This window comes from Bactrocera oleae, chromosome 4 (assembly GCF_042242935.1).
Source record: "Bactrocera oleae isolate idBacOlea1 chromosome 4, idBacOlea1, whole genome shotgun sequence".
NCBI lineage: Eukaryota > Metazoa > Arthropoda > Insecta > Diptera > Tephritidae > Bactrocera > Bactrocera oleae.
In genome coordinates, this window is record NC_091538.1 from 67,456,598 (window position 1) to 67,481,549 (window position 24,952).

The window sequence follows — 24,952 nt, forward strand, 5'->3', positions numbered from 1 at the left end:
TATTAAAACCACAGATGTTTCGGTCCAAAAAGTATGCTACTAAAAGGAAAAAACAAAAAAATATGAATTTTGCTTGCCAAACTGCTTTCCATACAAAGTGTTGATTTTGATTGTACAGTTTGTATGGCAGTTATACGATATACTATAGTGGTCCCATGGGAAGAATTGATTCAGATTTTGTTAAATTTGCTTGGATCAAAATCTATACCGGATTTAGATAGTTTATTCAAATCGGTTGAGCCGTTTAAAAGTTATAAGAGGGTCACATACATCCACACACACACACATACATCCACACATACATACAGACATACGGACATCATCGTAGAAATGTTCGGGGAAGCTTCCTCGACCCTCAAAACGTCGAGATCTGTTGAGAACTCGATTTTTGCAAAATGGGGTGAAACCAATATCTTCCCGATTTTTAGAAAATTTTCAATTTTCTTAGCGGGAAGTTAAAAACAATTTCTGGAAACTTTCTGTTCTTAATGTATGCATTTTATAGGGTTTCCAATGTTTTTTTCTGGATGTTACAAAAATCCTTCAGGGTATAAAATTGCCTTATAATACATATATTAGATTCTCTCCATCCAGGTCATTATTAGTTTCTAACATGAGTGTAAACAAATTTATGATGATACACACTTACAAACATTTTATCAACGCACTAAATTAACTATATTATTTCCATACAAAAGACTCAACAATATTTGAATCAATATTGCACTGCTTAAAACTTTCCACCATCATTATAAAGCACATAACGAAAGTGTACTCAAAATTTAACCGTTTTCAACTTCCAGCGTTAGTTTTTTTTTCCCCTTTTTTTTTTTTGTGAAGATAACTTTTGTAACATGACACTAACAAACCACTTCTGCCACTAATTTCCTCCAATTCAATGTTTTAGCTATTTTACACATATTTCTGAAAAGTTTCCGAACTGTTGGTTGCGGTCAAATAGTTTGTCGAACAGTTTCGCCCTGCATCCAACAACCCACAACTGTCTCGAACAGCTGAGAAGGGTACAAAGAGCGTTCATTGTCAGTTTGTACAATAACAAAATTTAATGTGAGGCCGCAGAGCGCTTAGGAGTGGACTGCAGGCTACAGTGTACTTCATAAATGTTCCAAAAAGTTTAGCTCGCTTCGTAAATATATGTTGCGATTTTCTATCACTCATATATACATATGTATGTACCATGTTTTTGTGCTGAAATATACAAATGTGTAGTTTATTCAATGCTGTTAAGTGTTTTTCGACACTTTTTGTGTAGCGCACTTGAGTGTGCTTGTAGAGAGCCTGTTAAATAAAATAGAATAATAATAAACTCAGAATATATATTTATTTGTGCACAGGAAAGTATGCTAGCATATATGGGCGATATATATCAAGGAAAGGGTGCAGCAAATAAATATACTCGAGGCAGTTCATTACTTCGAAAAGTCCCAAACTACTTTGTTGCGAAATGATAAAAAAAAGTTTTTTTAAAGTATTTGGCATTTGGAAATACAACCATAACCTCAAACTATTTATATATTGAAATACTTTTTTAATACTTTTATATCCTTTAGTTATCCGATATCGGTGATTCCGACAATTGAGTAGCTCTTTGGGTTGAAAGGACGTGTACAAAATTTCAGATTAATATTAAAAAACTGAGAGACTAGTTTTCATATACTTGTATAGCCAGAGGGACAACACTAAATCGACACAACTTTATCTTATCATTTACATATATTTTTAATAAGATTTCCGACATTACCTTCAGGGTATTAATAACTTCGTGGCAAACTTAATATAGCCCGTGCAGGGTATAGATATATGTTTCAATCTATAGGAAAATGTCTTTAAATATTATTCGAAGTTTATTGAGTTGTTTTTGTTATTATTATTTTTTTGTACTTAAATTTTTGGCAGTAAATGATATATCATATACTAAAATTGAAACCGAAATCCATTAAAAAATAATATTTATCGGAACCACCAAATCAGCTTTGCGCCTCATTGTAGGCAATATTTTCTCAGCATATGCTATTGTACAATTTTTAATTTTTGCATATAAAGACAAGAAACGTTGCTTACATATTGGGTTACTGCAAATAAGCTTACTAACAAAAATGTATATGGAAATATTGAAAGCTGCGCTTTTTCAGTATTTCATAGTAAAAAAAAAATAATCTCATAAATTTTGACCTAAGAATACTTTATAAAAACATTCCCTGATAATATATACAATATACAATATTTATAACCATAACCTTTCACTTCAGCTCTTGCTATTGATTTCTTTGACACTTTCAGTGGTTATTAATTTAAATACAATTTTATGCTTTGTTTACTCACCTCGACTATAGTTTGATTGAAAACTCTTTATGACCCATTTTTATGCTCTGCATACTGATTATATTTCGCTTTTGAATAAACTCATAAAATTCGTTTTAATGCAATTAAATGCAGTCACTTCTGCTTGTTTTTGCCTCCGGTGAAATTCGCTCTGTCGCTTAAATGGCTTTTAGTAAAATTTTATTATTTTGTTATTGAATTGTGGAACAAAAGTGAAGTGCCATAATAAATGCCCGCAAAATACATTAAAAATATTTATTAAATTTGTTATTTCTGCGGAACTATTATACTGAAAATAACATTTTTTATTTGGGAAGCAATTTATTTGCATGATGTCAATCATAGCATATAGGTTAGGTTGAGCATAAACCTTAGCTTGCGTAAACTTAATTGAAAAACAAGCAAAAATGTTAACTTCGCTTGCGCCGAATCTACAATACCCTTCACAAATACAAAATACTCTTTACAAGAGCTTAATTTCGGCTTCTATGACAGCTATATGCTATAGTGCTCCGATCTAAATAATTTTTTCAGATGTTGCATTGTTGCCTCTGACAATATGCTGTGCCACATTTCGTGAAGATATCTCGGCAAATGACAAATTTGCTTTAGTTGACAAAAAATAGCATTTGTGAGTTCAAAATCGTTTTACGAACCCGCAAAATATCATTAATAAAGTTGTTTGATGTAGCTAATCGCTTTTGTAGTCCTACAAACTTGGCTCAACTTAGTTCTTTCAATTGAATTTATAAGCTTTGTAGCTTTACGACTTTACCATATGTAATTTGGACCCTAAGCCATTTTCGAAGTTTGAGAGCTTTTTTGTTCCACTTTCTCATTCTGTACCATGTTTAATTTCGCCACATCCTATTCATTTTGCACTGTTCACATACGAAATCGTTAATTGTCATTATTTGTGCGCACAATTAATTAACTATTTGATATTCCATAGCAGAAGCAACTCTTGATGCGTTGCTATTGAACGGTAATTTGGAAGAAAGTACGCTTAGCAACAAAATGAATGAACAGTTCAATTGGTTATAAAAGTCACTTATTGACAGTTTGATTGCAGCGCCAAACTTCGAAAAACTTTAGCTGTTAATTTATATCGCAATATATTTACAGTTAATTAATTGAACATTCGCAAATTGGTTTTTATTAAGCGAAATATGTTTTTGCGCGCCCTAAAGCATGCAATATTGTCTGTCCACATAGAGGTTTTTATGGTATAAAGGTATAAAGTTGTAAATTAACAACAAATAAGTTGTTGTTTGTGCTCAGCGAAATTTATGAATTTAAGCGCACATTTATTTGTCTGTAGTCTGTAGCGCTCCTATACATTTTCTTTATATGTATGTACCTAAATAAATCCATCACCTCGAGAGCACACATATTTTATCTCTATATGCATATATACCGCTCATAACCACCAATTGTTGCCTCTAATGTGTACACCTCTTGTTTGTCTTGTATATCTACATATTACATTGCCACTAAAACCTTTTGTAGCCCATTAACTTTGTCACTTAAAGGCAAACAGCCTTGCCTACCTTGCTCTTACATGATTCATATTATTCATTAAGTGGACCCTTTTGTCCATTTGAGCAGCAGCAACGATACAACCATCTTCAGATTTATGGAGCTTTATGGTTGTTTGCTGTAGACACTTACGTATAATAAATGTACACAAAGTCTACACTACACTACACAGCACTAAATATTGAGACTTCATATGAGTAAGCACACACACACACGCATAGTTGAATGTGCTTGTAAGCAGAATCCTTTTATACTTAATATATATACGAGCTACATACATTTATTCACCACCCTAATGAAATAAAAGGATAACAGTTATGTGTGCATTCATAAGTCCTGCAAAATCAAGGTGAAAGTGAATGTATTCGTTATGAGTCCTTTTACTCTTTTCAAGCGAAATGGCATTTGTCGAGTAATTTTTTTCCTACAAATAAAAGAAGTGAATTCTGGGAATGGTAAAACAAATTTATTTGTTTGCTGTTTTGATTTTGAGCATAGAGGACATTTTCTCAAAATAGAATTCTATATAAATTTTCCAGTAGTGCTTTGAATGGGTCAGCATAACTCAGCTTAATTGGCACTTTGTTTCCTTAAAACAGTTTTTAATAAATTTTTATAAGCGCGTATGTAAGCAATTGTGCAACAATTTGTACAGTTACAAAAGGTTCAGATTTCGGTTGGCAAACTTTTGAATATCGGTTCGTTTATTATTACTAATTCTAAATTTCGCAACATGTGGCGACAGTAAGCTACATATATACAAAGATAACTATATATGCCAGGCTAAAAATGAAGTAATTGAATTTAGTTTGACATAATCATTGTTTTAAGACTAAACATTTAAAATCAAAGGCTTAAGTAATAGAAAAATTATATATTATGAACTAAGTATTTAAAATTAATTATTAATAAAGATTATAGTTTAAACAATAAAGATAAATGTTTAAAGGTTGCAAACGAATGATAAAGGAATAAAAATAAAGTGTTAGCGAGTAAATAATGTGGATTTAGATTAAAGTAAAAATATATATTAAAAAGGAATAAATATTAAAGGATAAATTTCAAAATTTAAGATTAGGATTTAACGGTTAAACATTAAATATAAAATATTAAATTCGATCAATTAAAATTAAATTTACATTTACGATTAATTATTAAAGATTAACGCTCAAGGATTTAATGTAAAAGACTGCAAATTAAAACTGAAAAGATGAGAGATTAAAAACTTTAGTGGATAAATTGAATCTCAAATATTATAGACTGCAGATTAAAGACTAAGGCATAGGAATTAAAACTAAAGATTAAAGGAAAAAAATTAAAGACTAAATATTTAGAATTAAAGATTTGAAACCGAAGATTAAATATTATATTCTGAAGACTAGGCCTTAAAAAATATGAAATAAAAAACAAAGGTTACAAATTATATATCTGCTATATAGTAAGAAAGATTAAAAAATTAAAATAAAGAAGGGAATCATGAGGTTTGAGGGGATATATCGCTTACTGTTTTTTTTTTTTGAAAATATATTTTATTTATTAAATAATAGTAAATAAAAATCATTTACTTACCGATATTTACTTTAGAAATCGGTGATTCATTTAGAAAAATTTTGTATTCCCTTGATACCGCAAACGATCTCCAGGAGGACTTCCGAAAAAAAGTTTCTGGTTGTGAGGAAGTTTGTTTAGCTTAAAATTATGTTAAATACAAAAAACAAAAAAATTATTATTATTAAAGGCGAATACAGGAAAGGATCGAAGGAGTCAAAATTGGATATTTTACAAAATGACGGCTTCCCAAAAAAGTTGTTTTTTGTGAAAAAATTGCACTAAATAATACCTTCAAAAATCGAAATTATTTTGAAATATTATCTGATAAATATACCCAAGAAGGTCATGTGACAATTTCAAATTTCATGCCGAATCTAAAAACAGGATGATCTTAAAATTCAAAAAGCATATTCTTATATATATGTACATTCGATATATTATATATGCAAAACTAAAAAACCATTTTTAAAAAATTTACAAGTGGATATAAGCGCTTAAGATAAAACTGTAAACCCCAAAACCCTAAAACTATAGATTTGATATTAAAGTTGAAATAGTAAAGACGAAAATAATAATTTTTTAATTATTGTTTTATTTGATTCACTTATAATTTTATATAACACTTTCTTTTATCTCTCTACTTTTTTTATTAGGAAAAAAAGTCTCTCTTGAAACACACACAAACTCAAAAATACTTCAAGAAGAAACAACTGTGATTTCGTTGCTTTGCTTTAAAGGGTCATTCTGCATATAAATACACTAAACTCATATAGTATGAGCATTTTCTTTTGCTCCAGCCATCAAACCGTATAAATATTTTTATGTAACTTTCTAGCGCCCTTATTTACTTGTTTGCTAATTTTATGCGCTTCCCCGTTTCTTCTACACATTTGAGCCTACGCTAAGGTTCTACTTTCAATTCAACACCAGTCTTTTAGTTTTCCTTTTTTCGCAACTTTTCACTGACCCACGAATTCGTGGCAACGCCTATTACAATATGTTCAATTTAGACCACCTTTTTGGGCAACTACAAAGTTCACGCCTCACAACGCTTAATATTTTCCTTTATAGTAGCTATATGTTAGTTGTTGTTTGTAGACTAGCTTAAGTTATATATTTTGAACCTTTCCATTCCGTTATGCATTTGATTAATAAAATTGTCACGTCGCCATGTTGTTAAGTAAGTTAATCAAATAGAAAAGAGTAGCTTAGAGCAAGCAGAGACAGGCAGAGACAAGATAATATAAGATAGGCGTAAATGCTGACATTCCTAATATTGAGCATATGGTGTATAAGGCTTCAACATCCAGCCGCTTTGGAAGTTGAGTGAATTCTTGTTAAAAATATTAGTATGCAACTGCTGCTTCAAGTGTGAAAAATCTTACTAAATTTTAAATTTAATTTAAATAGCTGTTTCTACTGCATTTAAGAAAACATTTTCAGAGTTTCTTGCAATTTGTCAACGCTTGTATTAGTTGAAATGGTGATGGAATCAAACTTTTTCATGCTAAAAATATATATATATCACCCTGAACAGAGTATATTAAGTTTGTCACGAAGTTTGTATTATGTACCCAGAATGAAACGTCAAAGACCCTATTAAAGAATAGCCAAGTCCGTCTGGGTGTATCAACGCGCACATGTACCTCAGTTTTTAAGATGTCGATCTAAATTTTTACATACATATTTCTCTTTCCATGAAGTTGCTTTTTTGCCGGAACCGCTTAAATCGGATTATTATAGCATATAGCTGTTATACAAATTGAAGGATCAAAATCAAGTTATTTTATGGAAAATTTTTTTATTTGACAAAACATCTTCATGAAATTTGGTATGGATTATTTTACAAAATAACGGTATAATCGGCGATCAAATTGTTCAGATCGGAGCACTATTGCCTATTGCTGATAGACCAACTGACCAGTCAAAACTAAAATTTTGTAAGGTAACTTTTTAATTTGTGAAGGGTATTATAACTTCGCTTGCAACCGCAGTTAACGCTTTTTATTTTTTAATTTTTATTGCTAATTCTTCTATTATTCTTAGTAGATAATTCTATGTACAATAGATACTACCTTTCAAACTTCCATGCAGTCACCTCATTTTTCTAATCCAAACATACAAGTATATACATATATTCACCAAGTGGAAGTCATGCGATTTGCAATCAATAACTGTTTTTATTCTAATAACTGTATTTTAACAAAACATTTCTACTAGTTTCACATTATTTTATTTGCATTGCACATTAACAAATCAATTATCACTTTATGCATTTACAAGCAGTTATTCATAATTAAATGTTACGTATACGCCCCGTTTACATGCTGTTATTAGAGCGAATGCGTGTACATGTTTACTATTTAATTAATACTATGTACAATATGTATAAATTGCATTTGCCATTTACTCTAACTGTGTCTGTGTGTTTATAAGAGTTGCAAACATCAAAATAATTACAGTAATTGCAAGTAGTACCTATTTAAATACAACTATGTTGCACCTTTGCTGTAGTAATTGGGTGTAATATGAATGATTAAATTAGTGACAAATGTGTGAAATTAACAGAGGTTAATATACGGAAGTATTCACAAAGGTGAAATAGAAAATTGTATAAAATTATTAACATTTTTAATTTTCTTCAGTTGATAAAAAATCATCTTTGTTTCAGATATATGTGTATGTAATAGTGGAATACTAATGAAACGAGAGAGAAATAACTAAAAGCATGGAAATTATTGGTACTGTATTTGGAGATTGTGAGGCCCTAAGTTCCACCTAGTCACTATCGAAAAATATATATACATATAAATTTAGAAATTAAAAAAAATTGTTAGGCTCGACCCATCATAATGGGCGATGTCCCTAAGTGGGTCATATTGAACTTATGAATGTCTAATTAAATTCTATGATGGAAATATATCTTCAGTTAGTTAGGGTGAGCTAAAATACTGAGATAGAAATATAGCTTAGAGCACTACTTACTACTACACGTTCGGTTGAGCTGCGTAACTATCTTTATGCACTTAGGCTGCGCGCTTTCTTTGCTGCTGTTGCTGCCGAACTTAAATGTGAAGCAGATGAAGTATTTCTCACACGTACGCAACCCTTAATTATTGTGAGAATTAATCTAGTTATCAGTGAGGGTATAGTCAGTATGACCATCAACCTCAATCTTTTGCAAAAACGACGTCGCGTCAAGCTCGAAAAACAGAAGCTTGACAATGTAACTAAGGATCCTACATTCATTAAACGCATCATAACTGGTGACAAGATGTGAGTTTCTGAATATGACGTTGATATTCTTCAACAATCAAGCGAATGGCGCTTCAAAAATGAGCCGAAAATGAAAAAACCAAAACTCCCTTGAGACACTGAAGGCCATTCCAACCGATGTTTATAACGGGTGCACTAACTGAAAATATTAAACATTTGTATTAAAAGTGAAAATGTTTTTTTCTTGTTAGTCCGGATCAAATATGATCAAATGTTATGATTTTTCCAATATCAATAAGTATTGCCTAACTTTAGGCGCACGAAATCTTCTAAATATTGAATTAACTTAACATATATGCTTATCATTTGGTGAACATCCCCCAATCAAAACTCGATTTGTTTTCAAGGTAACCAAGAAATGAATACAAATAATTAAAATAACCAAATTCATGTACAGCAACAAAGTAAATTCGATTATTTTCCAGGGATCAGTACCTAAGGTTTGTTAAGTTGACTGTTTTAACGCATAGTTGAAAATAATTTTTTTAGATTTTTGAAAAACCGCAGCCCACACTGATGTTGTTAAATATCTACAAAGAAATTAAGCATTCCAACCAGTGCAAGCAAGACTTAAGAGCAACGGAACTGGAATTTACTTAACCATTAAGGATGTAAAGTTTTTTTAAGATACATATATTCAAATATTATTTCAGTATTTATGTTTTCTTTAGTAGCCTATCTCTAGCTTTAATATTATATATGATATATCGTAACCTATGGCTCCGCGGAGGAGTAAATGGCCTAGCTATAGTTTATAAAGACACATGAGCACGCCATATATTATCAAAAGTAATCCAATTCTTCCATATACACGAACATGCCATACTTGGCTGACTTCTAACACTCATATCAAAATAAATACATGTGTATTTTTTACAAAGTACTATTTGCATAATATTCCCATAAGCCTCATTTAACTTATTGTCTTTTTGGTTTTTACCAGCTTATGTCACCACACTCTCATTTGAAGGGGCGCTTTAGCGTTTGACCAACTGCCGGTCAGCTGCACGAGGGCAAACAATAAACCGCAATCATTTTACATTTCCGCAATGACAATTTCGCATAATAATGGGATTTTCCTATTTTTTCCATTTTATTTCAGCTCAGCAACGACAGCGATAGCAACGGACAGTTTGGTGCAAATCAAAAGAGCAAAGAGCATGAAGTGGTATAACCACAGAAAAGCATACAAAATTGAACAAATGGAGGGCAAGAGAAAGTTAAATTGAAAATGCAAACAAGCACTAGCAGAGAAAAAAACAATATCGGAAAAACGTAGTGTGCAAAAAAGTAGCATAGAGTTGCAAAAAGTAGTGGAAAAGCAAAGAAATAGTAGCTAAACAAAAAATTTATATAAAAGCTAAAAAGCAAGAGAAAAATATAAAAAAGTAGTAGAAAAAAAAATTAAAAAGTAGTCGAAAAATAAAAAAGTAGTAGAAAAGTAAAGAGTAAAAAAAGTTTAGAAAATTACAAAAGTAGTTGAAAAAAGTGAAAAAGAATCAGAAAAGTAAGAACGGGAAAAACGGCATAACGGAAGTAGGAAATGCATTCATAAGAAAAAAATAAAAAGGATGTGACACGCTTGGCAATTGAATGCGATTTTATACAACAAAAGAACTACAAGGATAACAGTAACTTCCATCAACTGAAGAGTAGTGACCGAAAATAATGCAACTCATTTGACTGATTAATTTGTAAGCAAAACAAAGCGAGAACAAACAAGCAGCGCACAGAAGCAAATCAAAGAGAAAAAATTTCAAAAAATGAGCACACAGACAAACACATGGAAAATTGCATTTAACTAACACATGTAGATGAATAAATGTCACACAAGCAGCACACACACAAATAAATACATAAAAGTACCAAATTAGTTGCATAACAAGAAAGTGCAGAAGGCAGAAAGCCGCCGGTTCGCTTGACTCCAATTTCGCAGCTCGACCGGCGGAAAAATGGGCTGCTCACCGAGCACCTTACTGTCGCACAATAATCCCGATGGGGATGATGCGCATCCGGCGACGGACACGCAGCTCAGCGGTGCTGGCACTGCTCTGGCTGCGCCTGGTGGTGGCGGTGGTGAGAAGGAGAGTAGTCTCTTTTTCTGCATAAAATTGCGGCGCTCACGTCCGCTGCGTCGATGTAGCCAGCAGAATGGCGGCGGCGATGGCAGTGCAGGTAGTGGCGGCACCGGTAGCGGCATCAATGGCGACGATCTGCTCGGACATGGCAACATGTGTAATCAGGCATTACTCAATCCAGCGCAGACCAAGAACGAGGCGGATTATGATAAGGTGAGTTAAACTGGTGCAGCTATTTCCTCTTAAATAATGTTAAGTACATACGAGCTTTAATATCATTTAATGACGAATTTACTGTTAAAAAACTGAAGTATATAAACACTTAATACATTTCTTAAATATATTGTGCTCGTTAAATGGAAGCTTAGCTTAATTGTAGACCACGTTTAGTGACAGTGTTATTAATCAAACGAAATCGTTGCCTACATTTAGGGAGAGTTTATTTTCGATTTTCCAAGCTTAGTCGAACAATTCATTGGTTTTATAAATGTAAAATAATTTGTCTAGCTAATAAAATTACTTTAGAGTCGTTTTTAAATGGAACATCTTCTCCCTAGGCTGATGGTTATTTTGAATCAATTTTGGCAAATATAGATCCTTTCTTTCTTGTCAAAACGAATACCTTTATAACTCTTTATAGATGGTACCTCCAACAAATAGCGTATGAAGATTAGTGTGTAAGACTCTGCCGTCGGTTAGTATATCTGCTCATCTAGCTATAGCTTTCTGAATATATAGTTTAACCGGAAATTAGCTTAGCATAATGCTCGGCAATTCCATTCTTAGCTTAGAGGCGCTTTAAAACTTAGAATAACCGCACCGAAGAACAAGCAAAATTATAACTTTATTGTTAAAACTACTAATATTCCCCTCTAAAATCTTCCCCACTCCCAGCATTATAAAACATTTGCCTAAGCACAACACAATGATCACAATGCAACATATCCGGTCCATGTCCTGCCGCTCAAGTAGTGTAGTTATGAAATAAAATGGCGTTATATCACATACTGTAGTCAACACTTTCAATGCAAATAAATCGCACAAATACTCGTACACTCAAGAAACTTTGACACACATCACTTTTGTGCTTTTGTGGTGAGCCTTGAGCGTTGATTCCAAATATTCAATTAACTCAACTTCAATAAAAGACTGACTGACTGTTGTGCGACTCAACGAAGGAGGGGAAGCCACTGAAGTGGATTGACACAAATAATACACTTGACATGTAGCAGAGTGGCTTCAAAGCTAAATAAAACAAATTTAAATAGCACAGTATTGCATTGTGAGCGTATAGCGGTTGAAAGCGGTATAGTGAGAGAAGTGTAGTGACATTTTTTGTGTTTGATTTTATTGTACTGACATCCAATGATAGGTATCAACAGTCAAATGCAGAAATATACAAGTCACACTGCCTATAAAGGAAATGAGAGTGACAGCACACAAATACTATAAAAGGCTTTAACTGTCAGTTTTACACACCGAAGCTACACTTTTACTTACACACGCACTGTTAAGGAAAGGTCGCAATACCACCATTCTTTTCCAGGAATGCTTATGTTTATTTGGTAATATATCTATATTTCAAATTTGGTTGTAAAAAATCGTACAAATAGTTGTTGGGCTTTTTATACAAGTGCTTATGAGTGCAAAAATGTTTAGCAACTGTCAAAAATTGCCGGCTTTTACTTTGCGGGATTGTAGAGTTATTGGTTGCAATAAATTGGCAGTCTATTTTATCACCAACACAAATATTTGAGGGGTGCAAGGCAATTAGTGAAGGTCGTGAAGTCATCGACCTCTGCTCATGACGATAACATCGAAAAAGTTAAAGCAAAAGTGCTTGAAAAGTTTCATGTTGGCATCAGGTTCTCAACATCTCTTATGGTTTGTCTCAATACTTTTTGGATACTGTTCTGGTTATGAGACGTGTCAACGCTAGACTCACACGAAAAAGCCTGAATATTTTGCAAAAACAGACTTCGAGCACAGGTCGCAAAAGCGTTACTTGACAACGTAGCTGAGGACCCTCTATACATCCAACGCATCAGTATGGGTGACGGGACGTGGTTTATGAATATGTCGTCGAAGCCGTATATAGCAAATAACGCTGCAAAAATTAGCCAACATCGAAAAAACCAAGCCATTCGCTGAAGTCAGTGAATTAAGGCCATCTCAGCTGAGGCTTGTAACAAGTATGACTAGTTGTTGAGAGGTCCAAGTCATTCTTATAAATGACTGTTCAGAAGGAAATTGTTTTTACATCTTAATCTTGGCTTAGTCTACTTTCCTGAAGTTTAGCAAAGCCTAATTAAATGTGAATAAACTCGTGCTACTGTATTTTACTATGTGGTTGAAAAATATAGATATAGTATTGTAATATAATATATATTGAAGAAGCTTCAAAAGTTTCTCAATTTTTCATTAGGCTTAGATATGCTTTCACATATGTATCGATTCCACAGAAATATTTAATATCTTTAATTACGAATCTCCGCAAAATATATTCTTCTAGAAGAAAATGTCGCAGACCCTATAAATTGCATAGGTATATATATAAATAATCAGCATGACTTGTGGAGTCGATATAGCCATGTTCCTTTGCCAGTTTGTATACACGCGAACAAGACTAAAGAGAGAGAAAGATATTTGTATACCCTGTTATGCTATTAAACATGCAGGGTTTTAACTTTAATCCTCCAAAGCTATTTCGTCGGTTGACTTAGTCGAAGGTAGTATCATAAAGTCCGGTTCTCTGTTGAGTTCGAATATTTTCCCTTTCATTTATCCAAATAATTTTCACAATATGATGCAGTGAGTCCCCGAAAGTAGATACCGTAGAAACGATAAATTGCTTAAACTCTACTTCCATTTTTCTTCACTTCTTTACATCAAAATTAATATACATTTTGTTATACTCACACTCATCAACATGATGCGACTTAACTTTATGACAATACATAGTAATCTGGGGTTGCGTAGCTTGAATGTCCTTGCACAACAACAAAACAAATGCTTACCAACACACTAACACATGCCTTCCCACATGGCTAGCAAAAGTGTCACGCTATTTCTACACACACACATCATTGCTTCGAATATATATGTGTGCCTGGATGTGTTGCTGGCATCATAGCAGTTTCATATAATGCCACTTAACTTGGCTATTGTTTTTTGCTCTTCATTGGCATTGAAAGCTACTCTGCAACGGATATGACTATCACTGCAAGTCATTATGGCGTCAGGCTCCTTTTCCCTCATCAATCTGTTAGCGTTGTTGTGACATAGTTGTGTGCATATACACAACAGAGGAATGCGTAGGAACACATGTTGTTGACGCACTCCAAATATGAAAGAGGAATTCACTAAAAGGAATTTGTGTTAGTGGTGCATAAAAATGTTTTAAGAATATTTGGTATACCAAGTGCCATGTTGAATTTGTTCGATATATAAATCTACGTATATTTTCTGAGGAAGAGGAAGTTCAAACTGTCTCCGATATAAGGAGAATGAATTGGATATATCGATTAGGGGTGACACCTAGTATGAAAATAAAAAACAATCGTCTTTTTTCAGAAAAATTATATATTTTTTCCACACGCGACGCACAAGCATCCAAAATCTGCAAAAACTGCTGCCCTCGTTACAATTTCTGTACATACATATATACCATTCACAATCTGCCACAAAAGTTAAGCATCCATTTGTGCTTGCAGTGTCAATGTCACAACTTTACCCATTAAGCGCCTGTGTGTATGCAATGTTTTTGCTCATCATATGCAAAGCTGCTATTATATATGGTAGTTACTTGCTGTTGTTGTTGTTGGTTCAACTTTAGCATTTATATGCTCATATATCATGCACAATGCAGTCAGTTGCACTTTCAGTTTTTGCTTATCTTTGTCATCCATTGTCTTCACTCAGTGCGAAAAGGACTAAAGCAGAAAGTTTCGGATACACTGATGTCTCGGGGATATGTTGCATTAATAGCTGCAGAAAAAAAGTTGTTAAATTGTTTTAAGCTTATTGTGTTGAATGTGAAAAAAGTATTGGTGTATTTTTTGAGTTGAAGAACTCATACACATTGGTTATACTTCTTTTAGATTAATCAGAAAATAAGAAAACGAGTTGGATCAGATATATTTAAATTGTACTTGAATTAGAGTTCTCTGGTGAAATGAGATTTCTGAATACTTTGTGGTATAGTCTACTGTAGGTATCTTGCTTCAGCTTAAATTTAACTGATTGACCCTTTACCGTTAGTTGTGAACTTATTAAATAAATCCCTTTAAAGAAGGCTTTAAAATGACACCCTTAATGTAGACTATGTCTCCTTTTGCAATGAAAAGTGATTATTAATAAAACATGGTCTACATTTAGGCTCTTTGCTAAATAAATATTCTATCAAAGGCTCATATATAACCTTCATACTGTTCTGTCTCATATCAACTTTCCATTAGTCAACTTATTGACGAGAGTTTGTCAAGAAACCGTTTTATCTCATTGGTAGTAAATTTACATATTAAAAAGAAAAATTTTTCTCAATAACAACTATTCCTTTGCATTTTACAGTGCATAAGTGTATAATTGAAGATGCTGTTAACAATCACCTCTCCTCAAAGCTGCCTCACAAGTTATTCAATGAGAATGCGGCGAGTGGTTTTCCTTGTCAACTAACATAAACATAATAAAAATAAAAATAACCTTCTTACTTATCGGGTTGCCTTCACCTTTGTAACCAATTATCTATGTATTTCTTGACAGCTGTCAGTTAATTCAATAGTTGGCATGGCGGCCATTTAAACAACAGAAGAGAAAAGCTGATGTGGTCTTCCATCATTGTTTAAATCATTGTTTCAATATATAATGTGAGTTCGAAAGGTCAGTGCAAAATCGTTAGAATTGCTGAGGGAAATTATTCACAGCAGAAATTTGGATTGAAGTTTATGAAATATTATATCGAGAAAAAATTAGTCCAGTTTTAACTCAGCTATCTGCCCTTTGATCTAGGTCCGTGATTGTTAACTTCAACAGATCTATCCAAAATAATATTACTTTTTTTCTACGCTGTATTCACTACCATCTATCTGAACTGCTCATTCGTACAATTTACGCTTCCAGACCTAACTTCCCGAGACTATTTCTGACGACTGTACCTGAAAAAATAGCACAATAAATTTAGTATTGGACCATATTGAAACTGTTAGTTTTCAAAACAAAGTTTCCAAAATCTCTTGACTTATCAAACTACCCTCGTACTAATTTTCATCTCACATTTACAGCAGCTTGAAAAAACAAACATTCGAGCAAATGTGTAGTGTTCTTTCCTCGCTTGTTTATACTCACTCTTACACGATTGTGTATGTGAAAGAGAATTGCTTGTATATGTGTATGCATGTATGGGTGTGTTTCGCATGGCTGCTTTAGAGTTTATTATTTTCTCATTATGTTGTGTTTGCGTATGTGTCGTAAACATCAAATGCTACTTTACCTCAAGGTAACTCACACGCTTACGCATAAAAATGTCCAATCATCTTGGCAGTTATTTAAAACACATACACACACACACACTTATAGTTCGAAAATTTTGGCTGCCCACTGCGCTGCCATAGGAAAACTCCGAAAAAATAAAAGAACACGAGCTTATTAGTTTCCTCTCCTTGAGTACGAAGCTAAGAGCACCTATCGCACCTTATTATTTTTATGTATGTGTATATGTATGTTTATTTATGTGTTTGTTCTGCAGCAGGACGTAAAATTTGCACGAGAACACACTTTGACCTGATCTACTTGTACATTTATTACAGGTGAAGTTATAGCAGTATAAAATACGTAGCACTTCAATAAGGAGAAACATAAGTGTCCACTGTTGAACTCAGGTAAATAGAGTTCTCAAGACGAGTGGTAATATTTATCAAAATAATGAGAAATAAGCACTGATATTTGAAATTGAATTGAATTAAATACACTTTTTTTGATTATCAATAGAAATTTATATTCATTCACCACAAGTTTTGGGGGAAATTGTACAATCCGATAGAAACCAGGATATATATATATATACCAAGTAAATATTTTAACCGCATCAATTCGGACACATCTAATACGTTTGCACAAAAGTTATATCCATGAATAAGTATTAACATAAAGCCATTGAATCTTGCTAATAATAAATATAAATATGTCATTTACCACAACAGTCGAGCCGGCAAGGAACAGCCAATGCGGCAATATTATCAAAACTTTACAGTTTAGTTACAATTCCAATTTTTCCCCAAAAGCTACTCATTGGTATGAAGCGCTGATATTGGATCACTATGGGCTACAGCTGCCATATCGGTCAGTGTATATCAAAATCAAATTTTTTTAATGGATAAAATGCGTTCAATACTTCCCCTATCCCCTTATATAATACCTAACTACGGATTTCCGCCCATCTAATTTACTTTATGCCGAATGTATCGCCCAGTCGACCAGTATGTGTGTCTATTTTAATGTCAATATGTGTATGTGACTGAACCCTTATTGCAAAAGCGCAGAATCTTTAAGCTTTAGAGTGCAAGTTGCCCCCTTTGCATTTTATCAACGAATAATGCGTATAATTCGCTTAACTTTGACATTTTAATGCATAAATATAGGTATATGCATAACAAAAGAAACATATACACGTGTGTATATAGAATTCGAATCAGAGTTTTCACTCCACCTAATCTACAACAAACAGTGTTGACGCATAAAGACCTGTTTGCACGCGTAAATTTTTCTATAAACAAGTGAATGTGTTAAGCGTTGTAGGGTGGAGTAATCTGTTTTTTTTTATAGTGAAAAAATTTCAAATCGTAATGTTTTTAGATTTATTACAGAAAATAATTGCTAAATTTTTGAAGTATGAAAAAGTTATTTAATAATCAGAAATAAAATCTAAACGATTTTGTAAAAGTTACTAAATAATCTGTTCGAAAACAATAATGTTAAAAAAATATAAAATAATACATAACAAGTAAGGAACGTCTAAGTTCGGGTATAACCAAACATTTGATACTCTCGCAAGCTAAAGTGTTATACGGGATTTTCGTATATATTCTAATTAAAAGTAGAAAGTATTGTAGGAAGTAAATACACTTTTATTAAAAAGAGACTCTTTAGCACTTACAGTAAGATTTCTTATATATTGACCGCTAGATGCGGAATAAAATCTATCGGAAGTTCGAAAATATTTATATTAGCTATTTGGGGCCTAAGGGAATTATTGACCGGATTTTTCCAATTTTTGGCATCAGGGTACAATTTTAGCACAAAAATATTCGGTCCAATTTTTAATTAATTTTAATGCCCAATTTTTAGATTTGCTCCCATTAAGCCCCTCCCTGCCATCCTGACTGCTAAATTTAATGCTTGTGGCTCTTTTATTAAATAAGTTATCGCACTTTAAGTAATTTTAAACATAAACGGTATATGGAGAGTGGGCGTGGTTATTATCTGATTTTCTCTTTTTTCACAATGTATAAAGAAATGCTAAAAATACTTCTATTTAGCAAGTTTGGTTGACATATCTAGAGTCGTTTGGAAGATATGCAGCTTAAACCATTTAGAGTGCGGGACCATGCCTACTTTTAAAAAATATTTAGGCCACAAATGCCTCTTTCCTTTACAATCCCCTGCACCAAATTACAGTTTTTATCATAATTTAGTGCTTACTTATAACACATTATAAGTTTTCGTTTAACAGCATTTTGTGGGCATGGCAGTGGTCCAAATACCAACCCCCTCCGAATACCAACCTCCTCGGGTACCAAGGAATACGTATACCAAGTTTCATAAAAATATCTTAATTTTTACTCAAATTATTGCTTGCGCGGACAGACAGTCCCTCGAATTTTAGCTCGTCTCATCACTCTGATCATTTATATACGATTATATACAACTCCATATCTATCTCGATTACTTTTAGGTGATACAAACAACCGTTTGTGAATAAAACTATTATACTCTGTGCAACATGTTGCGAGAGTATAAAAATTAAATCTGCAACATGTTGCGAGAGTATAAAAATTAAATCTGAATCACTTACAAACTTCTCATTTTAAGCTGCTTAAAAATTTTCTCGGATTTAAATTTTTATTAAAAAAAATATATAATTAAATAATACATAATATATAATCAATGTGTTATTTTTAGAATCAGAATAAACAAAATGTTATCATACATTTTGTTTTAATACTCTTAATAACTTTAGCATTTATTTTTTTCAAAAAACTTTTCAACTCATGATTGCTTTAATTTTTCATTGTGATTTAGAATGTAAAGTAAATAAAAGTGCAACTTAAAAAAACCGACCACCCTAATATACTTTTACTACCCATATGTACATTGTGTGCTTTTATTTTGCTCACACATGCAAATTTCATTGACGTTTTAATTGCACTAAACTCCTTCAACTAATTGCAGATATGCAGCGGCAAAAAGGATTCCATCGTCACCGTTGCGGCATTGGGCAACTTCACGCACACGGTGGTGCGGCGTGCCACAGGCAGTGAGTACATACATACATATATATTTTCTCTTATTTTCCGATCTATAAATTCACTTTATGGTTAAAATTCAATTATAAATTTATACAAGATAAGTGGTCGTGTGAATACGGAACATTTTGTAAGTGCCGTTATATAAAGCTTTACTGTCGCTTTTGAGAGCGTTGCATTTCGCCTTCACTCTGGTACTTTCAGAGTTATTTTAAACGAAATTTGATTTGCGCAAAAACTATTACACAGCAGTGAAAATTTAATTATTTTTCAACTTACTCAACGAATAATAACAATTATTTGAGCGTATTAATCAATTAATCAAGAGAAAGGCTATAAATAGTCTCATCTTTCTATGATGAGAGCGAGCGTAGTCCTGTTTTTTAAGCGAGATCAAACGTTTGATATACCTATGTATGCTCCTTTAAGTTTGTTGTTTGTGTACTAGCAGATTTTGCATTATTTTCAAGTTTCTTTGCCTTTGTGTTATCTGAAATTGCTTGATTAAAAGCTTAGCAAAAAAGTAATAATGATAGTGGCCAAGTTACGTGGACATATCATATATGCTTTGACTATTTTATTCGAGTAACATAATTCTGGCGATATAAGTTAAAATTTCAAGACATATTTAAGGGTATACACGGCATCAATGAATGTTAAATATTATCTGAACGCTATGAAGGGAGATGCTGGTTATATTTTCTTTTGGATCGCAAAACAAAGTCGATCCATTTCTGAAACGAGTAGTCATTGTTGATGAAAAGTGGCTTCTACTCTTAATTTGGACCAGTACTGTTAACGATTGGAACCAGAAGTGGTCAGTTTATGCCAATAGCAGCGGAATTGTATTCCATTAGGACAACGCTAGGCCACACACTTCGATACTGACTCGCCAGAAACTCCGAAAACTTGGTGGGGATGTTTTTATGTATCCACCTTATAGTCTGAACCGGGTATCAAGTAATTACTGCCTGTTCCTGTCTATAGCGAATGATGCTACTTGTAAAAGATTCGTCTAAAAAGACGAAGAGAAAAATTTGTCAATAGGGACGAGCGTTTCAATAAATAATTTATTTGTAGCGCCACCTATCGGACCGCATATATGTAGAACCAGATAGGTAGTTTTTTTATCATTTTATCTAATGAATTAGTTCTCAAACAGTTTGATCCTAAGTTCTGCGCCAGTATTTTGTAGTAAATGAAAGGAAAGGTAAGAGATCGCAAATAATCGCTTCCTTTCATTTACGATGCTACGACTATAGTTCCAAGTGCTTTTGACAACCCTCGTACTTTATTGACAGCTGCTTAAAAAATGACCAGAAGGTTAATGAACCGTTTTTATAATATTTGTTGTTGCATTGAATCAACAGCTGTTTCTTATTTGTATGAAATTCAACCTGTTTTCAACAACCCTTTTTTTCGTGAACTCTTTGACCTGCCATTCAAGCTTATTTATCTTGTTGGACTAGTATAACTCACTGTGGAAAGCATTTCGCATCCAAACATCATTGGCGCGCAGCTGTTTTTTGCCGCAGAAGCGGTATGCAAACAACTTTAAGCAAAATTTTAGGAAACAGCTGCTGCCTGCATTCCAAGGAACTGAAAAGACAAGACAGCAGGTCTACAAGGGGGCCGGCTGAGGCACATTTATGCCATGCATGACTTGTATGCATATACTTGTATGTACTTGTTATGGTGTCTACGAGCCACCACTGGACCAGCGGGTTAAGCAACAAATTGACAAAAGGCAACTGAACTCTGTACATTTGTATGTATGTGCATATTTTATGGACCTGAAAAAGCTGCCTGCGACAAAAATTGCGCACTTATATGCGATAACATACATATCTACACACTCATGCTCGCATACCTACATACACATGATATATATACGAACTTACTTCGTACTCGTACTTCGTTTTATGTTATTTATTGAACATCTCCTGAACGAACTTGATGACTCAGAGACCAAGTCCGATTTCATTTAACTGGACACACAGCTTGCTTATGCGGAAGCGTAACCTGAACCCTTCAACTAAACGAACGGAGAATCACAAACATAAATGCAAACGAGCCGCTGCGCAAGTCAATGGGTTAGTGGGGGTGCGGTGCGGAACGAGGAGAGTTAATGGATAGCGAGAAGCAGATGCTAATACTTAGCAACTTATAATATTTAGCAAAAATACAAAAAAAGCAGAAACAAAAACAAAATCAAACACAACAACAACAAAAAAACAACTCACTACAACAACAACAGCAATGGAAGTGAGTAACATGCCAGCCAGTCATTGGCAACAGCTGTTATCGACAAAGTGAAAATGATGCAGGCAACAACAACAACAGCTACTACAACAATCACCAAAAGTATGTTAACAACAACAAGTGAAACACAAGTCATCAACAACCGAACAGAACAGCAACATGTAAAACACATAATTAGTGAAATATAACAATAACAACAACAGCTACTCACTCTCTTCAACGCGCTCCAATATCACTGATTAGGGCTCACCTAACATATACAAGCGACAAGTAAAAAGAAAAATTAAAAACCAAATGCAATGAAACGAAATATTATAGCACAAAACTGGCTGGCAAAACAAGTTAAATTGCTTGCATGTGTGTGTATTGAGCTTGTGAGACAACAAAAGCAAAAACACAACCCAAAGTGGTTGTAGCTTCGATTTGTTGCCATTGATCGTCCCATCTGTGCTCTCATTTCGGAGAGCTTTACTCACAGCGGCTCGAAGGCTTCCTTGCAGCGCGTCGCCCCCCATCTAACGGCCTTCAGTGGTCGCAGATTAAACTGATAGCAACCGCAACTTTAGATAGTGAACCAGTAGCGCTGGAGTGGAGGGATTCGGTACGTGCGCCACAGTGGTTGAAAATAGAATTATATAGAAGTAAATATAATCTACAATTATTTATGGAAATTCAAAAATTAAAAACGTTAACTTCGGCTACACCAGAACTATAATACCCTGCACAGATGCATTTCTTAGAGCTTCAAATTTTATAAAATATCTTTATCTTGATTTTGATCGTTCAGTTTTTGTAACAGCAATATGCTATAGTGATGCGATCTGAATAATTTATTTGAAGAACGTACCGTTGCCTTAGGCAATAATCCTTGCTGAATTTCGTGCAAATGTCTTGTCACATAAAAAGTTTTCCAATCAAAAACTTGATTTGGATCGGTCAGTTTGTATCGCAGCTATATCCTAAAGTGGGCCGATATCGGCGGATCCGACAAAGCAGCAGCTTCTTGCGAAAAAGCAAATAAGCAAAATTTCAGTTTGATGTCTCAAAAACTGAGGGTTAGTTCGAGATAATACAGATGGACGAACAGACAGGCGGAATGGCTAAATCAGCTCAGCTCTTTATGCTGATAGGTTAGGTTGAGAGGCTGATCCTAAGAAGGATCGCACTTGAGCAGCTTAGAACGCCGGTCCGATGTGGTACGTAAAACCACCGCTGGATCATAAGAAACTTACAGATCAACAAAGCGCTTTGAGCCTACCACAAATTTCAGTTTGGCTATGTCTTCTGGTTCGCCGATGGCAAGATTATCGAGATGTTTCAATCTCAGTTATGCCAAGCCGGACAGTGGAGGAGAAAGTGCCTGGATGTTTTTACATCACCCTCTTCCAAACAACTTTGGCAACTAGCGTCGGGTAAGATTTTATGCCTTACCGCATGAATGCCATGAAAGTGTCAATGTGCTGACATTGTATAAGCTTGACAGGGTATCCGACATTTTCTTCTTAAAACATTCACAAAGGCTTGATTTTTGCGCCGTAAGAAAAAAAATTCTTATACATTCTGGTATATATTAGCGTAGTTGTAATCGAAGATTAATCAAGTATTAGTTATTTGACTTATAAAACGCTTGAAAGCGCTGGCAAGCACAGCAAAACTTACACTTTAATTCACTCAAAATCACTTACTAATTACTGCTAAACTTCTAACTGTTTTTTAATATTTGTTGTGTTGATTTTCTCAATTTAGTTGACTAACAAATATTTTAGACATTATTCATATCATACACACCACTGTGCCTAACACATATCGTTTCAAATCTTTACTCGTCAGATTCGGAGCTTTTTGTTACCGGAGCTTCTTACTCCGCAAACTAACGGGGGCTTGTGCCATTGTCGCAGCCGCCGAGCGCGATCAGTTACGTTGTGTCTAGCATAGATCGCGGTTGCTGCTTTGTGGCGCTTGTTTCGGCGTTTGTTTGCTCTTCGTGGCTAAGTAATAAAATTTATATTATTTGTGCATAAAGGCGCACCTTCATACATACATATATACGTACAAATGTATATACTCACGCAACTTTTTTGAATAAATTTTCCCTGTGACGACTGCTCCAAGTTTTGCCAGTCATACAATCTGTCAGTTCGACGTTAATCTTGTGCGCTTGTGTTATTATTATTGTTCAGTTCTTCGGCATTCTTGTTTGCTGCTGTGCTTCTCGATTACTCGTTTTACTTCGTCATTCATTCATAGCCAAGTGGCTGCGCCTGTCTGCGCTTTTTGTATGTGCCTTAGCTTCGAATGCGCTTTGTACTTATTGTTGGGCGCTTCATTTGGTGTTGTTCGTGTTATTATTGTGGCCGCCGGTGCTAATGGTGTTGGCGCGTTGTTGCTGGTGCAGTCGTTGGTAAAAAGGTGTGAGCGGCGCGCGCATTTACTTGAGTAGTTCGGCTCACAGTTGATTGAACGCGCACAGTAGCGAGCGGAGCGAAGCTTGATTTTAATAAAAAATAAAAAATAAAAATAACATAAATAAAAAAGAGTTCTTGTGTCTAATAATACATGTGCACATGCATGGTGACGTAGAACGTAAGCACATTTATTTACTAAAAATTAAAGGATTATTATTAATTCTTGTTGCTCCGCGTGCGCGCTTGTGCGAAGGTGTGAAGTCGCTGCCAAATCCGTGTTCGCGCTGTCTGATCTTGTGCGCTGTGTTTTTGTGCAATCAAAATCGTTTTCATCAAACAAACCAACTTACAAATAAGCATATGTTTTAAATAAATTTCAAGAATTTGTGAATTGAAGCAACTCATACACACACACACATACACACAGCCGCTTATGGCAAATAAAAAATAATTGAAGTGTGCGCGTGATTACGAAAGTGCGCGCATTGCGGCGGCGTTGCTCCAGATAGCGCGCTTTTATTCCAAGTTGCGGCATTGTGCAAGAATTGATAGTGTTTGCGGCTGAAAATAAATTTTTTTCTGTGGTTTTCGATCTGATCGCGTGCTGCACGCGGTTCAGACAACAGCAAGGTTTATCCTTATACAAATTTACACTTAACTTGGAATATTTGGGCGCATTCCGGCGTGCTAAGCGTAGAGCGGTAGCTGTTGGTGGCGTAAAACCATAATTGGCGTTCCTCTTGGCATATAAGGTAAATGCAATTTTGGACTAAATTCCCTGTTTTTTTTTTAAGTGTGCTTATTGTGACATTGTTTGCGGGTGGATAAGCGTGTCGCTGGTACAATTCCATTTTACAAAATCTACGTCAGTTATCTCATATGATGGCATGTTTTGCGTGTAGATTAAATATTTTTTTTACTAGCAAAGCTAATTACTTTTTGCGTTTACGACCTCGTCATTTAGAAATCATTAATATAT

The 24,952-nt window shown here is 34.1% G+C and overlaps 1 protein-coding gene across 1 annotated transcript in view; it reads left to right on the forward strand.

The window, feature by feature from the left end:
• Positions 1 to 24,161: 24,161 nt before the first annotated feature.
• Pde8 (phosphodiesterase 8) overlaps positions 24,162 to 24,952 on the forward strand; it is a 60,890-nt gene continuing 60,099 nt past the window's right edge. Inside the window, exon 1 of the mRNA XM_036370099.2 lies at positions 24,162 to 24,725. The gene's annotated coding sequence lies outside the window, so the exon portion shown is untranslated. The remainder of the gene's footprint in view (positions 24,726 to 24,952) is intronic.